This window comes from Fringilla coelebs (genome assembly GCF_963513975.1).
Source record: "Fringilla coelebs genome assembly, chromosome: 1".
Lineage (NCBI taxonomy): Eukaryota > Metazoa > Chordata > Aves > Passeriformes > Fringillidae > Fringilla > Fringilla coelebs.
Window position 1 is genome coordinate 129,230,247 of NC_140028.1, and position 20,171 is coordinate 129,250,417.

A 20,171-nucleotide genomic window follows, 5' to 3' on the forward strand; every position below is an offset into this window, starting at 1 on the left:
GTGATTAATTCATTAATCCATCTTTCAAAACAAGCAATCTAATTAGCTTGCAAACAAGAACATGACGCACACGTGGCTCTTCAGACAGTGTTGACATACTGAATAGTTTGAATTCCTGCAATACACAGCCTTTACCTTGCCACTTCCAGTTCCAGTAAGACCCAAAACCAGAACATTTTTGATACCCAAGTTTACTTGATGCACAGTATGGAAGGAGCTTGTGGTCTGAGGCTGGGACACAATGAACTGATTTTCTGGAGGAAGTTGAAATTTCAAGTGCATCTCAACGGCAGACCTGAAATGAACAGAGTTGACTAAAAAATATGCAGCTGTTCAAAGACCTGAGCACTATTGTTGGGCCTCTTCATGAGATCTAAAACTGAACTGATGGCTCATGCCATAGATATGTATTTGCATACATGAAAGAGAAGGAGAATTGATGAAGGCAGACTGTGAAGATTGCAAGGACAGATAGGTTTGCCAGCTCAGTTTAGGGAGCAATACCACATCAAGAAGCTTTACAGTGCTGTATAAAGTAAGGGTAATGGTTTCAGGGGGAAAGGTGGAACTGAAACAGAATTTCTTATGTGCCTCTCATCCACTTAAAAGACAATCCAGAAAACCTCCTGAATAAAACCATTACCATTCTATTCATAATGATACAATTACAGTAAAATATTTCTGAAAGATCAACCAGGATAAACAGGCTGGTTTTAATCTCTTATTTTTTGTCCTGAGGTAGTAGGTTTTTTTACTTTCTCTGTGCTTACGTCTGACTCTGTTACTATGTCACTAAATCTCAGAAATGGGACTGAGATGAGCACGTGGTGACCCTCAAGGTCTCGACCATTTCACCCACAAGGTCAGTCTTTTCAGCTAATGGAGGTACTGTGACACTGAATTAGTCCCTGTCATCATCCAACACAACTTCTTGTACTGACTTCTTGACCTTTTGCTAACATTTTTGGCATGGACTGCAATATAACTGGAAATACATATATATTTTTTTTGATGTTCAACACAAAAGAGAGAATTAAGTTGCTAGATATGTTGCTCAAGTTTTTGTTTATTTTGGAAATCTGTAAGGAACACAATCAGTTTCTGAGACTTAAATTCTCTCATTGACTGCTGAAAAAACAGGACAGCTATAATCCTACAGCAAAGACGAGGAAGATGAATGATCTATCACATTTACCTACGTTTGACAATATGTCTTCTGTCAGACCTCATGTTTGGTTAGTGGCTGGGATGGGTGAGGAGCAATGTGGGAAAATACACATACACCTTATGTGTTGTGAAATGGTTCTTGCATTGGTTCCCTGCACCAGCTGAATCAGAAAGCTCTGATGGGGTGGCCGTGCAGCAGATTATGGGAAAGGCCAGAGGTTTGAGCTCATGGGGATCCAGTCATGCTAGTAAAACAGCAGGGAGGTTCACAAATGCATTGATGGTTGAGAATGACCAACATATGAGTAAATGGTGAACTGGTGGAATTTTCCTGCAAAGGCCATACAGTAAGGAACTGGTTTGAAAGCAATCCGAGTGCTCAATACGTGTGAAATTCAGGCCTGGTAAGCAGCGCTGCTTCTTATCACCCCAAACTTCTGTGCTTTGGGTAATCTCCAAGTTCCAAATATTTTGTTTTACGGCCAGTCTGGAACAAAAATAAAAGTATAAATACCAGGTTTTAATGAAATATTGTTTTTATAAGATTGAATTTCCTCTCAAATGTATCATTTTTAAAGAAGAACAAGAGTAATCAAGTCTAGCCAAAACATTCTTCATGTAAAGAAGCAAAATGCCTTGTTCCTTTCTGCCCTATAAAATGTGTGGAGTAGTATGTTCTCACTAAACAGCCAGTCTCACACAGACTGATAATTCTTAACACAAATTTTTTTTTTTTGTAATGCTTTGACAAATCCAAGTCAGAGATTTCACCTTGCACACCTTGCACATATATAATTTCCATATCAATGAGAAGTTTTGGAAGCTTGGTAGATGAAAAGTTGGTATGTTCATTTGACTGAGAAGTCACAAAGAAATACAGGCAAACCCCAGTGTTACATCTTTTGAAGAACTGCAAGGCCTGGGAGTCCTTTCAGGGTGCTTAAAGTCCACCATGAACATTTATCAGAGATGTTAAATCTACAGCGAGGTGCCCTTTATCTGAGGCACTGGGGCTAAAGCAGAGTGGATAAGTGAACATAAGGAAAGTTTCTCAGCTTCTGAAGCTGCCCAGACCCCTGCAGAGCCATATCATCCATCTCTGTGTTGTACCCCCAGGGCTGTCAGCCTGGAGATACCAGCCCAGCCTTGCATGAAAGCACCAAGGCTGCTGCTGGGGCCTGAATGATTTTAAAAACATTGTGAAGCTGTATTTTTTTGACACTGCACATAAGCTAGGAAATGAACAGGAAAACTGGGGCCATCTCAGCACCCAGCACATGGCTGAGCCTCAAGGCACAGTCTCCCATGTCATAAGTGGTTGGTTCTACTCACCATGCCCTCTGAACAATGGAGCTCCTTTCATGATTACATTTCACAAAGTTAGTGTAAATTGCTTGCAAGTTGGATGATAAAGGACCTAGCTGAACAGAAGGACTGGGATAGCAGGCAAACTTCAGTTTGGGTAATTCTGGTACCTAATGCCAAGAAAACCAGCTCTTGAATAGGCAGCTGGTTTTAGCACTAATACAGACATGTACAGCCAGACCACAGCACGAGCAAAGCAAGGCTGGGCCACCTGCAGAAAGAAAGATGGACATACTTTTAGTCTGGTTAGCCAAATATTTTATGTATCAATGCAAATTTATTTTATATTTTGTTTTCTTCTTACATACAATTCTTCTGTTCCACATTAAATATTTGGGTTCTTTCTCTTTAAACACAAAGGTTTGAAATCCAGCAAAATGGAAAGCAAAGTGGCGGCAGCAATATTTGACATAGGCAGACACCAGTGGGATTCTTCTCACACATGGAGCCATTCCTGTATCTCAAAACTGTTTCAAAAAATAAAACCTCACCAACTTTTTTACAAGCTGCATGAACAGCCATGCTATTTTCCAAAGTTAAATCTGATCATCAATTTTTCTTGTTACACAATACTGTTCTTTTCTACTAAGGTGAACAGCTTTTTTGATGTTTTGTAATAGCCCTGGTCGCTAAAATTTGTCATCTAAAAGACAGATGCTTAGAGCACAAATTATACTGAGGAAAGTAGGAATGTATGCATTAATTCCCTTGTATTCATTTTTCTAATCACATAAAGTGGTTCTAGAAATGTGTGTAATTGGCTATTCCTGCTGAGCCATAATCTTAGGACAAACATTTATTTTTTCAAGCTTATAATAAATCATACCATAGTCTGAAAGAAGCTATTGTCTCCCATTTAGTTTACTACATAAAATAGTATGTTTCTTCCAAATCCCTCTACCTAGTTAGAGGTATTTGGTAGAAGCATAAATGTTTCCTTTACTTCTGAAATAAAATTTTTCTCTGAAGTTAAAACAGAAAAATTGGCTTACCGAGTGTTTGCCGTTAGCTGTTGTTATGCACTGCTGGTTTTGTAGCCCACTGTTTTATGATATTCTGTAAAACGAACCCAGAAGCATCCCACGTGTTCTTAATAGCCAAAATTCTAACTTCCCAATCTTTTTTGAGGCAATACTCCTACTGAAGTTCTTGGGAAGGCCATAGAATTTGTGTTTCAAACATTCTTAGTTAAGTTGATATTTCCATTTGTTTCATCAGTTTTAATTTCAGGGATGCCCTGTTGCAACCAAATGCGATGAAAGCATCCTTCAGGAAATTGTACTAGCTTTGCTCTACTAGTTTGCTTCCCTAAAATTTTGCTTTGCACTCTTGTACCCCTTGTAACTCAGCTCTTTTTTACTGCCTTTTACTATTGATAGAGAGTACTTTATAATTCTTCCCACATGTTTGGTAAAAAAAATGAAAACCAGTTAGCAATGGCAATGTTCTTAAATAAAATAACACCCAGGAAAAATGATAAAGTAACCCTTTTGTTACCATAACAAGGATTTCTTTCCAAGTTCAAAAAGTCCTTTGAATTGTCCTGAGGACTGTCCATTTTCTTTATTTTTTCCCTTAAAAAGGTATAATGTACAGAAAAAGGTATAATGTACAGTCTCATGAAACACAACATTTCTGTCTGTAAAATTATTAATGCCTGGAATTGTTTTTGAGAAAACATTTTCATGGCTCAGAAGGGAGATTAACTCACTTTAGACAATTGATGTCCATCAGATTTGCCAGCCCCTGCTGTTGCAGTGGTGTGAAGCTCAGCCCTTGTGGTACCATTTCTTTCACAGGGGTTTAGCAGCAGACTGGGCTGAGTAAGTGATCACCTAAGTGTTATTAGAAACAAGGTTTGGATCATGCTGGGCTGGATTTGGACAGAGAAATCATGTGGCACTGCAGGACAACTACACAATCTGAATGTGCTCACTAGGGAGCAGACATTACCCTGTCCCCCATATAATTGCTCTTTTTATTCCAGTTTGGTTCCAGGCCACACAGAGCCATCATATCCCACAGTGAAGTGAGAATTCTTTTCACTAATTACTAGGAAACAGAATGGGAAATTATACTCAATGAGGTTGACTAAGTTTTTAAAAATACAAAATATAACTCAATTTGAAAAGCAGCAAAAAAGTAGATTTATATCATTGCTCATTGTAATCAGAGATGGTCCTTCATAAATGCTGAACTGCTTCAAATTACAAATTGCCTCATCTTTCAGGAAAGCCAGTTTTCTGTAAGACCCAACCTGCACATTATAACACAGCAGGAACCTCCTGTTCTGAGCGAGACACATGCTGTATGTGTTGTGCCTCCCTATCAGCCTGCAAGGACTTGGAAACCTTCCAGAGTGCTGGGCTGGGCTGTATTCTTCCTTTCCAGAGCAGGAACTCTGAAATGTGCTGTTTCCCACCTGGATAAGCACCGGCCCCAGCTGCTGCAGGATCGCCCCTCCCGACTCTGCTTTGCACTCTCCAAAACCTGGCGAGGAGATCCCTTCACTGCCACACCCACAGCTCCCTGCTTGCACACAGGCATGTATGCCTTGTGACCAAAGCCCAAATCCACTGGGTCCTGAAAAACAGCAGCTTGAACGTGGGGATCAAAAAGGCAAGATTCTAATTAGACCAAGGCAGAAATATTTCCTCTTCTTCTTCTGGCCTGTTGGAAATATCAAGGAGTTTATCTTCAGAGCTCCCAGAGCCTTTGAGGTTATTTTTGTCCAGACAAATCAAATTTCTCTTTTCAAGTGATGGATATTTGTCTTATATGCAGGTAATCTGAGAAATAAATATTTCATGACCATGAAAATATACCAAGAGCCCTGAGTATGGCCTGTTAATGCCATATAGCGAGTGACTAATTTTGCCCATCATTTAGCAAGGTCCAGCATTGTTAGGCTGTAATGCATGCACCCAACAAGGCTCAGTTGCTTAAAAAATCCCAGCTCAGTGTCGGTGACAGCTCACATCTACAGCTGTCACAAAGTTGCGGTGAAAAGGTCCTCACCAGCTACAAGTTAGTACTGGTTAGCTGGATGGGCCGCCTGAAAACCTGCACCATGTCCTCAGTGAAATAGTAGTAGCAAATTTGCTTTTCTAGCAAATTTTCTGATTTCCTTGCTGTATGTTACATAGGAGCTGCTTTTCTGCTGATGAGGAAATTAGTGACTCAGTGGCTTTAAGTGCAAAGAACTGTTGTGAACCCTTTTGATTTCTTTCAAATTGCATAAATACCTGCAGTATGCTGGAGTTTCTGCCCGAGTGTTTTCCTAGATGTAAGCTACATTTTCTTTGTTTCAGGAACCACTGACTTTCTGAGTGACTACACTGAGTATCTCAAGGAACCCCCAAAGATGGATAGGTAACAGGATATTTTCTTGCTCCCTCTTCACTTCAGCCTCTTGAATGCTTGTCTTGATTGAAGTAAAAGGAAAGAGAAGGAAATGTTTCATTAGAGTAAGCTAAATTTTTTAATCTAATTTTGTCTGTAAATATCCCACCTGAAGATATTCAGCCAAGTGTGTGCCTATTCAATGCAAAGTCTCTGCCTAGCTACAGAGTCACTAATAGAGAGAATGAGAGGATAGGAAGAATTTCACATTAGAAAGGAACAGTGATTATTGGGAAGACATGGGAGTAAAGACACTGCTCTGGCTAATGCCATTTCACCATGATTACGGTGAACATGACATTTGCTTAGAGGTATTAGCTGCATCTCTGTGCATGCCACTTCAATCTCCTTTTTATCTGTAGCATTTAGCCCCAGATCTCATTGTTTTACCAAACAGATAAATAAACATTTATAAGGATACTATAATCTTTTCTATAACTGATAGAAAACATTATTTCAAGCTGTAAAAAGGCCACATAAAAGCTTATACAAAAAAGAAATATTTCTGGCTGGAGGGCCTTGTGACAGGCTGACATACAGAATCCTGTGGGAGTCTTGCCTTTCAGTGTCACCATCAGATTTCTGCTCCCCAGGAGAAAGAATCTGGGAACATTTAGAAGTTGATTTCAATAGTTTCTAGAGAGATGGCAAAAACACATTATGGCCATGGGCCAAGCAAGTGTTGGAGCACTCTTGGTTGTTGCTGTTGTGGGAGTCTACATGTCCCAGCCTCCTGCCAGGAGTGGGGTGCCAATACCATGATGTGTGCTTGTCTGGGTGCCAGCAGAAGCTAGAAGTGTACAGGAAAGATTCAGCTATGTTCAAAATCCTCATTATTAGCTGAAGATGATTCACCAAAAGAAAAAATAAATTCAAGCTTATTTATTCAGCCTCATCACAGCTGAAATGCAGAAACCCATAACCTCCAATGGCATTCTTGAGGTCCTTAAATTGCACTTGGGGGAGACAAACAAGTAGCATCTATCACAGCTAACACTTAAGGCAGCCAGTAAAAAGCAGTCTTCAAGTGGGCCAGTGGGGCACAATTCAGTCTTACCAGAGTACTGGCCTGTCATTCTGGCAAGGAATCCCCACTAGGCTCTGTCTTGCAGGGAAGTTTGTGCTAAATCATATTATTCCTACTGTTTCAGCCATCAGCTCAATGGTGACAGCCCTTGCATAGATGTGAAGACCCAGAGTCAGTTCTTTCCTCTCCTAAGATATTATAAACCCACACATTCACATTCATCTTAAACACTCTAGCCTCACAATACAGCCTATCTCTTCCAATCTTTCTTGTTGAAATTATTCAGTAATTCAGTATGCATTGAAAGAGAAAGATGTTATTAAACATAACTATATCCCAATGGAATAAAAAAAAAATTAAAAAAAAAAAGAGAGCTGGTTTCCAGAAACTTGAAGCAGGGAACATTTTGTACGAAAAATTTAAGTATTTGCCATCTGAATTTCTGCTTTTTCAAAAGGAAGGAAACCAGCGTTACAGTTAGATTCCAGCATCTGATTAATCACCCATCTCCCATAGACCCTTTCTTGTGCAAGGCTTTCTCATTTACGTTCTCCAAGAATGCCAATGTCTAGATGATTATGAGACATGAAAGAATGACACCTTAGTAAATCTCACCAGGTGGTTATGAGAGAGATGTTTGTTTACTTCTGACCATGTCTGAAAGACCTTTAGTACTTAGGAGGAAAAAATGTAGGTATCTACAGAACTTAGAATCTCCAAGGTTAGCTGGAAATCTGAGGACTGTGGAGGATAGAATGTAAGAGAATAGTGCAGAAGGGGGTCTCACACCTGAGGAATTGCAGCTGTACTAATCACCAAAGATGAGGAACAGCCCTGTCCTTAACAGGCCACAGCTGTGCCCAATTAGAAGAGTGCCACAAAAGAGTGGGTTGGCTGGGTGAGGAGGGCTGGAGTTTGTTGGATGGGCTATGAAGAAGAAGGAGTCAGTGCTGTGAGGAGCTGCCCATAAGAAATCACTGAGAAAGTATGAGACTTCTGAAATATGATGACAACAGAGGACCAAAATTTTGAATACAGAAAGTTGTAGAGCACAAATGAGCAAAATATTTTGTATGTGCCCTTTAATTTTGCTCTTCATTACAATTGCCTGGGCTGGCTCTCCAGTGTTACTCCTCTGGAGCCAATGCTGTTACACCAGCATGCTCTGCTGGTGGAGTAGGTCACAGCTGCTTCAGTTGTGCTTTAGCACCAGACTCTTTCTAGCACCAACCTCTTTTCAACATTCTCAGGTTTCGATTCCATACTGCTAGTCAAATAAAATAATTCCTGAAATTTCCTGTGAAACAAAGTACAGTTACAGATCTAGGACTAAATTGCAGAAATTAAATGTTCACCATTCCAGATGAATTACTTCACCCCAAATATTTCACATGTATTTCTAAGTAACTGCGTGTTCCCTCCAGAGAACTGACTTCATTTTTCAGATGCAATAAATCCCATAGGTTAAATAATTCCAGCTGCTAAGCAATCTTAGTTTATCTGCTCTTACTGGGTGTTGCATAATGCAGAGAAGTAGCCAAAGTAATTCATATTTCCCTGTGGTAAGGACACCTATGCTAACTTGAGAACTCCTTCTCGTGCTCTAAAGATCTGTTTTTACAGCAATATGTCCAGACCAACTGCTAGATCAATTCCATGGAAAGAAAGGTGTCATCTTGTGTTGTGGTTTTAATTACCTTACGCTGCCACAGCACCTTTAGGCTGAATCTCTGTCTGCTGTGAGAAATAGGGGAGGTTTAACTGAATCAGTTTAGAAGATTAGATTACGAGTCCAGATCACTTTGTGGAGATAATTATTATGACTGTTGAAAAAAAAAATTCTATGTAAAATTTTCTTGGTTTTGTGGGCTTAAAGAACATGATTGCATTTAAAATTCTGCTTTCTCAGTGATTTCTTACTTTTACTTAAGTCTGAGCTGTATTCCCTGAACAATCAGGCAGATAAATTGTAAAATACCAAAGAAAAGAATTCTGGCAAATGAAATACTGCCATGATAAGTTAATTCCCAAGTAACTTGATAAGGATAACACGAATAATGTCCTAACTATTTTTTTTTTTCTCAAATGACTTTTTAAAATAAAACTTAGTAAAATAGTGAATGTATTTATTGATAAAGAAATCAGGTCATGGATGACATTATGTTCTTACTGGAGTCAGAGGATGAATATAATCTACCCAAACTGATTCTAGTGTTTCCCTTCATTTTTCCCTGCTTCTTGAAAAGTTGATCATCTCACCTACCCAAGTAGGCTCCAGGTATCCTCTTGTAAACAAAATCAATTTTCATGTTAAAATGATTAACTGAACACATAATGAATAAAATCTCCAGTGATGTTTGATCTACAAGAAAACACTGATTGATTCCTACTGATTGAGAGTGACCGTGTGTAAAGTGGTCAGCATTTGATAGGAAAAAAGTGGTTCAGTGCCTATCTCAGAAGATGAGGAATGGCTTTTTTGCACCTCTAAACCCTTCCCTGTTTTGCTCCATGCTTCAAGCCCCACAAGTTGCCTGAAACAGTGTGTACAGGACTGTACAGAGTCATTGCTGTGTGTACTATTATGGACTGCCCTGGAGGTGTCAAGGAAATAATTTTCTTTACCCATTATTCCTTTTTTAATACACATTTATGCTATTATGTTTTTACTCCAGTTGGGTCATCTGTTGGATCATCTGAGAGCAAAGAAATAGAAGAGGAAATGGCTTAAATTCTTGATTTGTGTCTATCAGCTGGAGATAGGCTTTAACAGCCAAGGAGAGTTAACCTGTGGATTCAAATCTTTTGTGAAGTTTTCTCCTCCCAGGAAATTTGCACTCAGACACTAATAGACTTGTGCATATAGAAAACCTTTCTCATCTCTTCTTTTTTATAGGAAAAAGCCAGTTTGAGTACAGCATCCTCATGTACACAAAGAGGGCAGGAAAAAAAGAGGGAAAAATGCTAAGAAAGATTCTGTTTCTACAAAAAACTTCCTCTAAATCAAGAGGAACTTCTCATTTGCTGGACAAGAAAGGTCTAAGCACCCACTTTTGGCTCTGGGTCTCAAGGAAATAAGCAGTAATGCAGACCAAGCAGTTTAAATACTCAGCATTGTACCTCCCCTGGAAGCCCTAATACTGTTTGTCAAATATCAGTGGCATTCACTTCTTGTCATCATTACTGCAGGATAGGTGGGAAACCACAGCCTCCAAGAGTCATAGCTGTGAGCCAGGGTAGGACATTTGTCCTGTAAGGAATCTGCTCTCATGGCTAAGCACAGCTACCTTTTGATGTCACTCTTACATTTGTTTCCACAGCAGGGCTGCCCTTCTATCCCACTTAATTTTCTTTTAGATATCTTTTATAATGTCATCTTGATGACATTATAAAAGATATCTAATGAGTTCATGCCCAGTACTTTAAGACTCTGCTCTCCTTGAAGGAAGGCATTCTTCTGTACCAGCTGGAATTTTATTTTGACAAAATCAGATAGGACAATGAGGTTTTTTATTTCAGCAACTACATCTATGCAGATCCCAAGTAGTTTATTGTGTGACTTAGTTTTTCAGGTATCTTTTTTCCCCTTTGTTTGCACAGTGCCTCCAACAGCAGTGCCCTGTTCTGGTGAGAGCTCCCAGGCACTCCAGAGTCTTGGCAAACAAAACCAATCATGGAAATGTTGAATATCAAATTAATTCCTATTTGGTAGCACACATGAATGCATCCTTAGGCAATTCTTTTTTATGCTTACTATGTCTGGGATCACTTTTGGACTTCATTTTTATAGGTGTCTCCAAAAACATTGTTTCTAGCAAACATGTGGAGGAAGTGTTGCTTTGTGATACTCTAACAGTTTAAGAAATGAATTAGAGGAAAATAGTAATATGAAATTGAAGCCCTTTTCAAAAGAGAAGGAGCAGGTTAAAATACTTGTTTCTTCTATAAAACAAACATCATGGCCACTAGTGAAATAACAGAGAATAACATTTCACAGACTGATTTTTACAACAACACAGGACATAGGAAAGAGAATATAGGAAACTGCTTCTGTACAAGCCTGATTGTTTTGCACCCAGTTTTGCTCTGGAGAGCACTTAAAGGAGCCAGAAAAGCAACATGACTTGCCAAGATCAGCCAGAATTATTAAGTGAGAGTACATGCACTACCAGGAGCTGGTGACTGGGGGAGTTAGGGGAGGAAATTGTGTTTAGATGTGGGAAAAGCCAGCAGAGATAAGAGAAATACCAGCTCTGTTGTGGAATCCAAGAAAGGAAGGGTAACAGTTGGCAGAGGAGAGGAGGCAGAGCGGCAAAGCTAACCCAGAGCTGACATTATCCACAGCAAGGTTAAAAGATTGGATTTTAATACATTTTCTCAGAGGAAATTTCAGAAGTCCACTTCTCTTTTTTTTCCTTTTATTTTGCATATATAAAAATGTTTTCTGTGATGTGAACTTTATTGTCTGGCTTCCTTTTCACTTTTGTTTTCTGCTTATTCCAGTATCACATTTATATTGGATGACATGTGAGTAATGAAGGATGTTTGAAAGCTGAAAAAAGGATAGTTTATCTTTCAAAAATTACATTTTATCTTTCACAAGGGCATTTCAGTGGAAATTTCCTTCAGGTTCCTTAAAATATTTGAGCTAATAGAAGTTAAATAAAAACTAAACTGGGAATTCTGCATGAAGATTAGCCAGGTGAGTGTCTATTACCACTGTCAAGTTAAAGAGACTGTGAGTTATGTTAAATAGAGATAAATGATTAACAGCATTAAATGAGGGAGAATTAAGCTATCAGGCAGCCTCTGAAAACTAGCAGAACACCTGCAGAGCTCAGACAGAAGCTGTTGGTGTACTTGCCCCTGTCAGCAAAGCCTTGGCAGCAAACTCTCCTTTGGGCACCCCTTACCTTTCAGATCCATAATCTATTTCCATAACCCACAAGCAGGGAAAGCTACACCCCTGCCTCAACACCTGACAACTGGAGAATTTCACCAGTGACCCAAGACAGAGGTGATGGAAGTCCATGCTTAGCTTTATCTTTAAAAGAAAAAAGAAAGAAGCAAAAAACTCTAAACTCTTCAACTCACAGCTGACAGAGTGTTCATGCCATGTGCTCTCAGTTTGTAGGGTAAGTGGTGACCTGCTGGAAACTTCACCCCCAAGCTGCTGAGAAGGTTGGCCTGTGGGGTTGAGCACTGTGACTCCTGCCTTCTGGACTAGAGGGGGCTGCATTACAGACCTTGGAGGAGCCCAAGCTCCCATATGTGAGCAGAACCTACAGCATCACTCCTGAGCTCTTTGCAAGGGTTTGTTGGAGCACAGGATGGATGTTGTTCCCTTGGATTTGCAAGTGGAGGACTGTGAGCAAGCACCAGTGGTGCAGGCAAACAGGACTTAAAGGGCAAGGACCTTGAAAAGAGCAATAAAAAGATGTTAATCTTGTTTTAGTAAAGGGATTATATCCCAGGAGGCAGACTTTCAGATGCACAGGAAGCATGAAAAAAACACTGCAAATAAAATTATAGGCAATTCTTATAAGCTTATAAGATAATGAAAATCTGTGAAAAAATGCTTTTCCAGACTTTTGAGTAAGAAAAAGTAGGACATCTTAAAAGCACTCAAATTTCTAGAAGGCTCTGAATTCCAACCCTTTTGTAAATTAAGACTATTTATTGTGCAGCATATTTCAAAACGACACACAATTATTCTTTAACCTTAACCTGTTTGGATGTTGCAGCAAACTGAGAAAAAGAATTTATTAAGCAAACAATTTTACTGCATATTTATGGGTGAAACACATATCTTCCCATATTCCTAAATGCTTCATCAAGATAAGATGGGGCTTATCAGTAGTAATTTTAATTTGTTCTTGAAAGCACACACTAGAGATTGAGAGATTGCTTCCTGTTGCATAAATTCAACCCTTAAGAGCCTCCTGCTGGGAAATGGGAGGTCAATAATAGATTGAGAAGCCTTAGTAGTTTCAAAATAAATTTCTGAAAACCTTAATTAATAGAGCGATATGACGCATTTGGCTGTAATAGCTGGGATCCAGAGCATGAGTTGTATTCTTCACTTGAGTTTTGACTGTCAGGTGTAATGGTGTCATTGCTCCTCCCCTCACAGGAGGAAAATATTTTAGGTTTTCAGAAAAGGGATCAGAGTTGGAAGAGAATCATAATTTTAACCGGCAATAAGGGAGGTGCCCTTTTCCAAAATAAAAAGTTCAGTGCTGAAGGGAAATACTGCTGCTACAAAATGCAGCTCTCTTGGGGGCTGCAAGTGCTGAACTTGCTCCCTTTGTGTCAGAAGGCAGCAGGGAAAGAATTGGCAGTGCTGTTAAGATGACTCATTATTTCTCCAGCTCTGGTTCCCCTCTGGCATCTCCTGGTCATTCTTCTTCCTCATGTGATTCTTCCCACAAAAAAACCTTCTAAATACACGTCAGAGGATCTGCAGCCACAATGCCAGCATGGCTTTTGTTTGGCAGCTGCTTGGATTCTTCTCTGTTAACTTGGGCCTGTAAAGAACCACCAGTGCTTGCAGTCCAGTTCATGCTAACTTAGGCAGGAGAGAACTGGACTGCATTTGACACCGGCATTTTATAACAGGAATTACATCCTCAGTCCCACCAGGTATTGGAAAAGATCCTTCTGGTGACTTAAGCTGTCCAGGTTTGTTTCAGTTGTTGAAATTCTCATAGGTGCAGAACAAAAGGTTTGTGAGCAGAGAGCAACTGGTTCCCTGGCAAAAGCACTCTGGAAGGAAAAACAGCCTTTTTCACCTTATAGAAAATGTAGAGCTGGAGTAATTCCATCTAAAAAATCCACAACAAGGAGAGGCCAGGAAGTTTAATTCACCTCCTCAGATGCAGTTATGTCAGCTAGTGGTACTATAGATCTGCTGAAGGACAAGCCTGGATGGTGCATAGAGAACACAAAATAACAGCGAATTTCTTCTACATCATGGTGCAAGTGCATTAAAAATTAAAAAAACCTTTCAAGAAATAAAGAACATTTGCTCAAACCCAGTGATGTATCCTGGTTACTATCTGTGTCAGGAGCTGCCTTGGCAGATTTTCTGCACCTCATGGTGAGTCAACACCTGGAGGGGTTTGGAAGAAGGGAGTGACTTGTGCGTCAGGAGCTGATCGAGAGTTTGATGGTTGGGAGGAAATACAGAGCTGGCAATCTCACAGGGATATTTTAGACTCTGTTCCCTGTGTCTGTGATGTTTATGTGCTTAAGATTAGCAGTGATCAGTCAGCACCTGAAAATGCATCAATAAAATAGAACCTATTCTTCCCTCCCACCTCAAAAGTTAATTTTGCATTCTTCACATAGTATTGTCCAGGCCCACAGGTCTGTGGGCTTTCTCTGCCTAGCAGATGACTGGCAGTTCATACTGTGCTCTCTACACATATATTTTCCATGCCATTTCAGCTGTAGAAAATACTCTATCTAGTGCAAACATAGAGTTTTATACTATTAATTTGAAAGATTGTCATATATAGATTTTCACCTGTACAACAGTGGAATAAAAAATTTTCAAGAATCCAAGCAGAACATGTCAGAAAACCAAGTCCAAGTGCTATCTAGAAGAAGATCTAATATTTTATTTTAATAATAGTGAGAGCAGAAAGAAACTGAGATGCTTGGGACTCTTCCACTGGGTGCCTGTTATTCATGTGAGCAACTTTTTATTATATTAGTGATTTGAGCAGAAGGCAGGAAAGATACATAAATGACTTTTCTGTTTGTTATCAAAGGAAAGTAATTTTAATTGCCCAAGTCTATACTGCACTTCCTTCTAGGCCCAGACATTATCACAGAATCATGTAAGAGTTTGGGTTGGAATGGACTTCTAAAGGTCATCCTGTCCAACTCTCCTGCAAAGATGTCAGGGACATCTTCAACTAGATCAAGTTTCTCTGGACAACTAGATCAACATGACCTTGAAAACTTCCAGGGATGAGGCATCCACTACTTCTCTGGGCAACACATTCCAGTGTCTTACCACTCTCATTGTGAAAATCTTCTTCCTTAGGGCTAGCCTAAATATACCATAAATATACCATATTTTAGCTTAAACACACTACCCAGTGTGTTATTGCAACAGGCCCTGCTAAAAAAGTCTTTCTCCATCTCTCTTATAAGCCCCCTTTTAGGTATTGAAATGCTGCAATAAGGTCTCCCAGAACCTTCCCTTTTCCTGGTTGAATGACAACAACTCTCTCAGTCTTTACCTCTGACCACTTTTGTGACACTCCTCCAGACCTGCTCCAACAGCTCCATGTCGTTCCTGTGGTGATGACCACAGAACTGGACACAGTACTTCACCTGGGGTCTCAGCAGGAGAAAGAAGAGGGGTGGAATCCCCTCCCCTGGCCTGTTGGACCTCAGAAGCAAGTCATTCTGTTGTGCTTTTCTGGGGCATTTGTGTGGGTCTCTCTGTTTGCTGCTAACACTGATAGGATATAATAATTGTGGTGTCACCACCTCCTCAGTGATGCTGAACAGCTCTGGGACAAAGCCTGAAAATACTGCTGACTGTCAAGAATGACAGTCCTTGACCACTGTGCCAGAAACACAAACAAGGATCAAACAGCCCATTGCTAACATTTCACTGCAGCTGGCTTAAGGGAGCAGAATCTGAAAACACTAAAACCTCTCAAGCTGTTACCTGTGCTGGCACCAGTGTACAAATCTTTAGAAATACTCTGTAGATATGAAGGTATTATAGGTTAAAGATGGAGAGGAGACTCACCTCGAGAGCAGCATTACGTCCTGTTGGCTGTGAGCCTGAGAATGACAAAGCACCTGGTGCACAAGGATACGCACTTCAACAGCCAAATGTCTACAAAACATACAGCTCCTGACAGGAGGAGATGCCAGACATGTTGAGGAAGAAGCTTGACTTAGTTTTCTCACAGAGCTTTTTCCTGAGCATCTTTATTTGTTAAAGGAATGATACCGAAATGATTTGTTAAAGGAATGATACCAAATTTTGCTTCCCATCAGGAAGTACTTGGCCTATTTACCATCCTGTGTGCTAGGGTCCAGCTTGGACTGTATTTGCATCCAAACAAAGCAGGTTTCTGATGGAAATGCAGATAGATTCTTGCACTTACCAAGTAGTTATCCAAACATCCAAGTGCTTCCTTGGAATATTGCAGCACTTATTTGTGGCAGCTTGTTCTTCAGCTGTCAGTCTACAAGCTGCATTCCACAGGAAATTTTTTGCTCATATTTTATCTCAGGGATGTTTTCTTGGGGGCATTATTAGATGTTGTGATTTGTGGTAGATCTGGCAGTGCTAGGTTAACAGTGGAATCACTGACCTCAAAGGTCTTTTCCAACCTAAATTATACTATGATTCTGGCAGGTGAGCCCAGACCTCTCCTCTGCCTTTTCAGCTTTTCGAAATAGTTATGCATATTCCCTAGTGGAATAAGTTCTGTAGTGATCGACACATGTTATTTCATGAAAAACTGGTAATAAATAAAAAAATCCCATATTTGTAATTCCTCAAAACAGATAAGAGTATGGTAATTTAAATTCAGTTTCATTCCCAAATTGCTGAAGAATTATTGTAAAATTTTCCTCTCATTCACAAGGAACTGGAAGCACAAGTGCACAATTTGACTAACTTCCTGACCTGCCATCCTGGATCTGGTGGCCTGCAGCCCTGGTGCTCAGTCCCTGGAGGTGACCTGAATGCATGCTGCTGGTCCTCAGAGTCATGCAGGTTCAGTGTGCAACACTTCTTGAATAATGGCTTGAGAAATGAGCCAGAGCTGGTTGCATAAACCTTGTCATATTTCATGCAGACAGCTGCCAGTCTCTGCACTGTTTGCTGTTGTTTGTCATTTGTGTTTTCTGTCACCCAGATAAGACATCACCAAAAATAAATACCTGAAGGAAAAAAAAAATGGTGGCTCTGCAAAGATTTCTGTGTTTCTGCTCTCTGCAAAGATTGCTGTGCTTTTTCCCTCCATGTGTGTATATTGTGTTATTCTTTCCTGAGGGCTAAAAAAAAAGAATAAAACCCACAGATTAACTCTCCCTTTAAACAACCTATAAGAAAAATATCTCTTGGTACTCTTAGTCCAAAAATACATAGTTAGTTTTTTAAGATACAGGTTAAGTTTTGGTTTGTGTCTTTTGAATAATATTTTCACTGTTTAGCAATGATGTTATATGTACTGGGAAAGGTGTTCAGAGAAATCAGGCTGCTCTATGTGGAGCTCACTGATAACAAAAATGGCCTGATTTTCTCAGACATCAACAGACTGCAGCTCTCTGAAGTCAGAGCTCTGTGACTGAGCCTGTATTTATGTGGGTATCTACATCTAGATTTTGGAATGTATTTTTAGTGGCCAAATGTTAAAGTTTCTGAAATATAAAAACTGCTGCTGGCAAGAGGTACAGATGAAAACATCCAAGTTTCATCAGAGTTACCAGTGAGATGTAATAGAAAGACCTTCCATTTCATGAAAAATCATGTGGTAAGGGACTGCCTGGACCTTGTAGCAATGCAAACAGTGTGACAGAGAAAAGCCCTATTCCCAGGATAAGGCCAAGGGTCATGGAAAGGCAACATCTCTTCTTTGCTGAATTCTCCCTGGCTGTTACCTGTCCATGAAAGAATATGAACTAGAATTAGAAGCAGGGCAGAACTGTGATTTTTTCTCTGTCCTGATTTGTCCTTGTTAATAATGGTGACCAATCACTGACCCAAAGCCATGCTGCATCTTTCCTGAGAATTACAGACCTGCTGCTCTGATGTGGATATTGGATCAAGTTCCTGCCAAAATGTCCTTGATTGGATTTCAGCTACAGCACGTGGACTGCTGATGGCTCCCCTCATCTCAGTGTCTCAGGGAAGATTCTAACCCTATCCCTAACCACAGCCCAAATTCACTTTTATTGTGTTAATTACCTCATAACATCCTCCAGAAAGAGCTGAATAACCCCACATCACTCTATCCCTTTCAGTGACATTGCAGCATCAGTCCTGTTTTGTCATTCCAGCTCCTTCAAGTATTACCATGCGGATTATTATGCTGTGTATGGCTCTGAAAGGGAAAGATACTTGCCTTCCTCAGATAAAGAGCAAAACAAAGCTTGAGACAGGATGTGGCTCCTCCCTGACCATGAAAATTGAATGGCATTGCTAGAAAAGAACAAATGAAATAGCAAAATACTGTCAGTTTAGGATAGAAATTCAAAAGTGGTGTGAATGAGATCAGTGAGGTTTTGGAACAGCTGCCTAGGAAAAAAAAAAAGAAGCAAAACGTCCTTATTTTAAGAGGTATTTTAGCCTATTTTTAATAAAAGAGATTTTAAGATGTGGTTTGCTGAGCAGCCAGGGGCTCAGTCACTTCCAGTCGGATGTGCTATGTTTGGACATCTCTCTTCCCTCCCAATCTCCACTTCTACGTGGCCTTTTTCCAGATGAAAGTTTGCCTGGTGGTCCAATAAAGCTTTTGTTCATGTGCACAACTGGCACATTCTCCAGACAACCAAGGCTGTCATGGACCTGGTCCCTGTCCATGGGTCATGCTGCTGCTCTCTCCTTGCACAGCTTTGGCCTCCCTTGGAGGAGCACAATTAAATATGGATCTGCTGACAGGGCTCAACCATTATTTTCTGCTTCCACCTCAGGTACCTCTTTTAACTGGGTCAAAGCAAACCCATTACCCTCCATATTTGGTACATGGTAGAAATATTTACCTAGCAGAATTTGTAACTCTAATGTTTTCTAAAGGATATATTGATCTACCTAACCTTGAGGTCAGTCTCATTTCTGTGTAGAAGAACTGTGCAGCACTTGCAAGTTTTGATAGCAGTGTTTCAGGACCAAAAAGGAGATGCTCAGATGTGCAAAAACCACCCTTGAGACTTTCCTTAAGTTCAAGACATGCACAGCAGGGCTATAGAAGTGCCAGGCCATTTCTGATGTAGGACAGGCAAGGGCAATTTCCCTGAGCAGATTCAGAAGCCCTCGTGGGCTCACCTCTGTCCTGACCATTCCCAGTGGGCATTGGTCTGTTTGAGTATTGACAACTCAAATCTAAGAGAGATTCCCTATGAAACATCTATTTCCATTCCAAAGTTAAGCAACCACATGTCACAGACACATTTTATGAAAAATCCTTTCATTAGGATCCTTTTCTCCTGAGAGGCTGAAAAGCTTCAGCTTCTCCATGTTTTGCTGCTTTGGAATGTGATTTGGAGAATTGTTTACCCAGCATGTGAACTTGTTTTTACTTGAAGACCAATGACAGCCACCTGTGTCAAGGCTGTGAGCAGAGTTTAGTATCCTTCCTTTCCTTCCTTTCTAGCCTTCTGATGAAATTCTATCTCTTTCTTTAGTATAGTTTTAATATATCATTTTCTTTTAATATAATATATATCATAAAATAATAAATCAGCCTTCTGAAACATGGAGTCAAGATTCTCATCTCTTCCCTTGTCCTGGGATCCCTGCAAACACCACCACAACCACAGGCTGTGGGAACCTTGCACGGGCAGTCTGTGGGAACTTGCTCTTACAACAAAGTTCACTGCTGGGAGGTGTGAAAGCAAACTTCAGGTAGGATAAGGGATAAGGTAGATGTTTTTCTTCTTCAGGGACTTTGTAACTGCAAATTCTACAACCTATTTGCAAATGATACTACCCAAATATATTTATCATTTCCAAGTTTTATCTAAAATCTAACATCTGTCTTCTCTTCCTCTACTTAAACTGAATTTTTGTCTTGCTGTACCCTGACAGGCTGCCTAGATAATCATCATCTTTTTATATTGTTAGTAATTTCCTAATTTAGATGTCTCTTTTCTATACCAAATTATTATATTTTTCTCATTTTTTAGGTTTATCTTTTCTAAATTTCAAATAATTTCTATGACAATTAAACTGTAATTTCTTTTAGTCTTTATGGGTGCTAAAACTAAGCTGCCTAAGTTGTAGTTCTCTGGATCACCATTTCTTCCACTTTTAAAAAAAGTTGTTGTCTTTATAATATTTCTCCTTCCCAGTGTTCTCTGGGACTTCACTATCTTTTAGTAAATGCGCTTTTTTTTTTGTTAAAAATCATAATTATTCAAGCACATACAAGTTTGGCCAGGTCTGTAAGAAATCAAGGATATGTTCATCTTGTGCTTTCAGTCTGAATATATCCCACTCATCTAAACAGTC